The sequence below is a fragment of the Dasypus novemcinctus genome, chromosome 10 (genome assembly GCF_030445035.2).
Source record: "Dasypus novemcinctus isolate mDasNov1 chromosome 10, mDasNov1.1.hap2, whole genome shotgun sequence".
Taxonomy (NCBI): domain Eukaryota; kingdom Metazoa; phylum Chordata; class Mammalia; order Cingulata; family Dasypodidae; genus Dasypus; species Dasypus novemcinctus.
In genome coordinates this window covers 66,519,439-66,526,080 of record NC_080682.1, presented here as the reverse complement: position 1 = coordinate 66,526,080, position 6,642 = coordinate 66,519,439, and positions in this window count along the sequence as shown.

The following is a 6,642-nucleotide window of genomic DNA, read 5'->3' as shown; positions in this document are numbered from 1 at the left end:
GTCCCCTAAATGTTTTCCTAGGAGTTTATGGTTTGAGATCTTATATTTAGGTTCTTGAACACACTGTGTACCTAAAAAGTCCAGGACCAATTGGCTTCATTGTCGAATTCCACCAATCATTCACAGAAAAATTAATATCATCCTCTTTGAATCTTCCCAAGAGATTGAAAAGAAGGAAATTCTTCCTAACACATTCCATGAAGCCAACAATACCATAATACCAAAGCAAGATAGACATCACAAGTAAAGAAAACTACAGACCAGTTTCTTTTATGAATAAAGAAGCAAAAAAATCCTCAATAAAATACTAGCAAACCTAATACAACAGAATATGAAAAGAAACATACACTATATTCAAGTAGGATTTATCTCAGAAATGAAGAATGGTTCAACTTAAGAAATTCAATCAAAGTAATATACCACATTAACAGAATGAAGGAAAAATTAAAACACATAATAATCTCAATTGAAGCAGAAAAGGCATTTGACACAAAACAGCACCCTTTCAAGATAAAAAAAAACACTATAAAATATTGGAATAGTATCTAGTATCTACTTCTTCACCACGATAAAAGGTGTATATGGAAAACCCATAGCTAACATTATACTCAAAGGTGAAAGACATTATACTCAACAGTCCAAAACAAAATAAGGATGCCCACTTTCAGCACTGCTATTCAATTTTGTACTGGAAGTCCTTGTTAGAGCAATTATGTAAGAAAAAGAAATAAAAGGCATCCAAATTAGAAAGGAAGAAATAAAACTATCACTATTTGCATCTGACATGATCCTTTATATAGATTTATATATACTTTATATGTCTCAAATAACTATAAAAAAACCACTACAAATAATAAATGAATACAACAAATATACAATCTATAAGATTAACATGAAAAAAGTCAGTTGTGTTTCTATACATCATCAAAGAATACTCTGAGATGGAAATTAAGAAACAACAATTCCATTAACAATGGCACCTAATCTCCAGCTCCAACTTCCCCTTTTCAAAACTAACTATAAAGCCAAAATATTCAAAACATTGTGGTACTGGCATAAAGATAGACATATAGAAGAATGGAAAAGATTTGTGTGTTCAGAGTTAAATCCACACATAAATGGCTAACTGGTTTTTGACAAGGGTACTCTATTAGTCAGCCAAAGGGGTACTAATGCAAAATACCAGAAATTGGTTGGTTTTTATAAAGGCTATTTATTTGGTGTAGGAGATTACAGATACCAGGACAAAGAGCATAAGTTACTTCCCTCACCAAAGTTTATTTTCATGTGTTGGAGCAAGATGGCTGCCAATGTCTGCGAGGGTTCAGGCTTCCTGGGTTCCTCCCTTTCAGGGTCTTGCTTCTTTCAAGTTTCAGAGTTCCTCTCTTCCCAGGGCTTGCTTCTTCCTGGGCTCAGGGTTCCTCTCTTCCTGGGGCTGACTTCTCTTTCCTCTGTGAGCTTACTTCCCAGGGCTCCAGCTGAAGGCTTCAGCATCAAATTCCAACATCAAAAACCCTCCACTCTGTCCTTTGCCATGTCTTTTATCTGTGAGTCCCCACCCACTAAGAGGTGGGGACTTGATGCCCTACTGACATGGCCCAATCAAAGCCCTAATCATAATTTAATCACACTCAGGTACAGAACAGATTACACACATAATCTAATATTTATTTTTGGAATTCATAACTATATCAAACTGCTACAGGTACCAAGTACAGTAATTGGGGAAAGAATAGTTATTCCAATAAATGGTGTTGGGAAAACTGGATATCCACTTATAAAAAGTGAAGTTGGACTCCTACTCCATAGCACTTTACATTCTCATAGCATCCTCTTCAGGTACATATTAATATCATTGTACCCATTTTAACAATACATAAACAATTACAAAATCCAAGTCACATATTTATAACCAGCATTCGGTAGCATTTGTCATTGCTTCAGCTCTTTGCAATTCCTTCTGCCTTTCACATCTGATGTTTCTCAAATTCATGCAGAGATTCCCTTTCTCCCTTCCTCTAAATGAGGACATTCTCAATGGATTCATGCCTGGTCTTCAGATTTTATTTTTATTTAGTTACTTCTGTTAATACTACTTCATTTTTTACTCAACCTAGCAAATTGTAAAAGTGAAATTTTAATCACAGCTTCTTGTTCAATTTCTATTTCCACAAGCTCCAAATGTAAGAGGTGCATGTCTATCAAAAACCATGCTCTTGTCCTAAATGTGACTAAACACTACACCTTTGCCCTAGAATTTGTTCTTTCTAATTTCTCCCATCCTTTTAAAGAATTTCTGTATTCTCCCATCTATGGAGACTGACCTGAAACCTCTCAGATTATTTTAGTCTCTCCTATTCCTTCTTTTGCTGTATTCAATTAACTGTCACATTTTTTCTCATTCTTCTCTTGTCCCCTGATATATCCCAGATAATAGCACAGTGCCCACTGCATATAAACCACTAAGTGAATACTTGATGAATAAATATGTCAATATGTCTGTACCTTGTTTTAAGAGTTCAGACCCTTATCACTGCATTTCTGTACTACTCCAAAATTCCTCTAAAAATTTCTCTAACTGCTCTGTCCTTTAATAAGCTTTTGCCTTTAAGATGGAATACATACTGATGTGAGATATCTCTTTCATCAATGGCTTTCCTTTTCTCCAAGATAAAATGCAAAACCTTTTTGCCAGGCAATGAGGGCTATCCAAAGGTTTCATACAACTTTTTCAGTCAGTTCCTTACAATTTTTTATTCTTTAGGGTCCACTTCCAACTACACTTCCAGTCAGACATCTCTGAGTCTAACAATTCCAAATCATCCTGCTTTCATGCATTTAACTCTTATCAAAAAATTATATTAGCTATGCTACTTGTACTAGATGTACAACAGTAGCTAATATAAAGGATAAATTCAAGCATCTTGATAATGTAATGCAATAAATGCTTACATTTCATTCAATCAATTCTATCACTTCTCAACCTCATCTAATGTGTACTTCTCCAGTTTTAATATCTGCTGTTAAAACTCAGGGAATCTAAAATTAGCACTATTTAAGAAAGGATGGAAATCCTAAAGAGGATTAAGATGTCTTTGACAAAGTAATAAAAGGGCCATGATTATTTAGTGACAATGTTCCACACCCAGTTTCAATTAATCCTCACTAAAATCCAATCAAGTGAGTTACATGCCATTATTATCTCTATTTTATGAGCAAAGGATGAATGACTCAAAGAGTTGGGATACACCTACAAGGATAACACTGCTAGTAAATGCTAGTGCTTGGATCCAAGTCTGTCTAAACCATAAATCTCATAACTCTTTTATTGGCACCAGACTTTTTCTGTAATAATAGAAAACAAGCCAGGGAACAATTCCAGACAGAAGGATATACAATAGGATTGGAAAGACAAAAGGCCTTAACTGCCTGAGCGTAAGATTAAAAGCTGTTTACTCTAGCAGTGCCACAAATGTCCCAGCTGGACTCTGGCTAGCCACTTAATCAAGCTATGATATTTAGAAACTACATAGTGGATTGAACAGTATGTGGGGTTTGGAATAGGGCAGGTCTGAATTTGAATTCTGGCTCTATCAATTAAAATGGGCAAGGCCTTTACACTTCTTAACTGGCTTCTTCATCTGGGAAAAGGGACTATTAAAGCCTAATTCAAATGTTTATTGTGAGGACAAAATCAGATAAAGCAATTAAGGCTCCCATACAATAAGTGTATGGCATATAATAGATCTCCATGTCATTTCTAACCCAAGATTCTTAAATTTGAAACAGCAAGCCTGACCTTTAGATGGAGGTCTTTTCTTTAAATTTTGCCTTTGCTTTGTTGGTATAGGTTCCTACAAAGAATCATTTTACACTGAAATCCATCATGTATCATGTTATTTAGAGAGCACAAGAAGAATCACTTAAATAAGCATAACTTAAAATGCATTGGGGAAAAGAAAAGTGTTGCCAGCCTTCAATAAAATTAACATCAAGTTTCAAAAAAGTTGAATGCTTGTGAAGATAGGTATTTAAAAATCTTGCCTTATGCTAATGAGTAATAATAATAAAGAATTTGAAGCTTCTGATGGAGATATTATCAATTTTTTTAATCCAGTCATTTTCTAAAACAAAAGACTATCTTGTCAGGTAGATAGATAAAGATATATATTTTATTTCTTTACCTGTGCTTTCTAAAGTCATTTATATTTATCTATCCAAGGTTGTTCCAGTTAAAGGGCTACAATATACTTAACTTTTAGACTATTTAAGTTCTCTGACCCAAAGAAATTAACTGAAGTGGAATATCTATGATAGTTATTTTAGTGCACAATTTAAATTGATAAGACTTTCAAGTAAATATATTATAGGCACTCATAAGTCACTAATCTGAAAGGACATGCTCTAGCCTTGTGTAGGTCAAGGACTCAGTTACTTAAAGTTTGTTTACCAGATGGCTGAATTCTACAGAGTAAATTCAATACACATGTTAGAAATTCATTTATGAATTTACAGCTTGCTGAGAGCTTCCTTAGAATGAATGTTAATGCTTACCATGCACATAGGAGGCTTGTTTTATACCCTTCTCTACCTTTGGCCTTAACAACTGTTGTGGACCTTTGTATTAAATAGATCAATACAGAAAAAAAGTATCACCACCTAAGCCGGCAATTGCCATAGTTAATCTCATCCTCTTCCATGCTGCTTTGTGATTCATAATTTCATCTATTTTTTTTCCCTTTCTCACTTCCACAAAGCCATTCAAATTTCTGTGCCAAATACTACAGGTAATTTAATGATGAATAAATTTTGGCTTCTTTCTCAAGGAGTTCACAGGTATTCAGTGCAGAGTTTTATGACCATCCCTCACTCCCACATCCTAACTCCAAAAGGGAGAAAAAAAATTTGCTACCTTCCCTGCATTCTCATAGTAGAGTATTAATATATTATTCTTTATTGTGTTCATTCATGTCTTTCTAGTAGATTCCAAGTTCGATGAGTACAATATCTGGGTATATTTCATTTTTGATTCCCTGATACTAATATAGTAATTAGCCTATTTGTGTGCCCAAAGGTTGCTTGCTAATGAATGATTAAATAAATAAATGGAGACTGAAAATTGGTGCATTTATAGATGAAAAATAATGGAAGATAGCATAGTTAGGCAAGCACTAGATAAAGTCACCCAGCATTTGTAACAAAGATAAAAAAATCATTATCTCCCAATCTCAATTTCCTTAACTAAAACCAATATAAGTACCTGCTTCATACAAATAGGACCTTGATATTACTAATAAAAACACAACAAAGTTGTACTGTTATAAGAAAATCAGCTTAGATTGAAAGGGACTAACAGTTCAAAATGAAGAGAGTCCACTGGACACCGATTTTCCATGGGAAGGATGCAGGCTGAGAAACTACTCAGTTGCAAACTTGTGCCCATTTCTTATGGAATGGTAAGAAAAGAGGAAAGAAATTTTCAAACCCTCTTCTAAGTAAATATTCTAAGAGAATATGCGTAATTCTTAGTTCATAGTAGAATTTCTATTATTAATAATCAGACCTTTTGTTGTCTTCAGAAAAGTTGTAAAAAAGAAATGCTAGAGGCATTGTTTTAAAGAATATCGGGACATTTTATGACAGTCAACATTCCAGTGCAGACAGTGGTAAAGTCAGGTAAACAGTCTTCATTGCAGAATATAATAGGGAACCAAATATATGTAAAATGTTGTCAGTATTATCTTTGGTCTAAAATTATGGAACAACTATTTTAAATATAATAACATAAAATGTAAACAATGAAAAGGAAAGATGCAATCCATTGGATACTGTGGCAGTTTGAGATTACTTATGAATCCCCAAAAGAGAGATTATATTTGTAAACGAATCTATTCCTCTGGGTGTGATACCTTTGATTGTGTTAGATTCAGCTGAGATATCTTTGATTAAATTATGTTAAGATTAGGGTTTTGATATCACCATGTCAGTAGGGCATAACTGTGGGTGAGTTCCCACCCCCTTGGTAGGCTGATATAAATAGACACTAACTCAAGAAGACACAAGAAGAGAGAACTTTGTACATTTTTGATCCTGGAACCCTGAGGAGAAATGAGCCATTTGCCTGATAGTTTGCAGCTGAGCAGCTGAGCAACTGAGAAAGCCTGAAAAGAAACGATCCCTATGTCAAGGAAGCTCCAAGAGATGCGCCCTATGCCAGCCAACAGCTGAAATCAGAAGCTGGGCACCCCTTTGGTTGACTAATATTATATTTTGCTATTTTTAAAATTATCGTAGGAAATCATAAATTAATGGGAACTTAAGAAAAACAAAACCCTATTTCAACAGAAAGTTTGTGTCTGAGGAAAAAATAACTGCATAAATAATGTAATTCCATACCACATACTGATTAATAAAGATGTATATAAGAAGATCTTATCTCTGAAATCCTTTTTTTTTTTCTTTCTGAAACACTATTTGACAGTTTTTAAGCAGGTCCTATAAAACTTCCATTCCATTCTTCAACCAAGTTAACAAACATCAAAGAACAAATTAAAGCAAATATCATCAGAGGTAGAAATAATAATCTTCTCACTGGGTCAGAGAAGAAAAATAACAAAAAGGAGATTAACCTAGAAATATTAA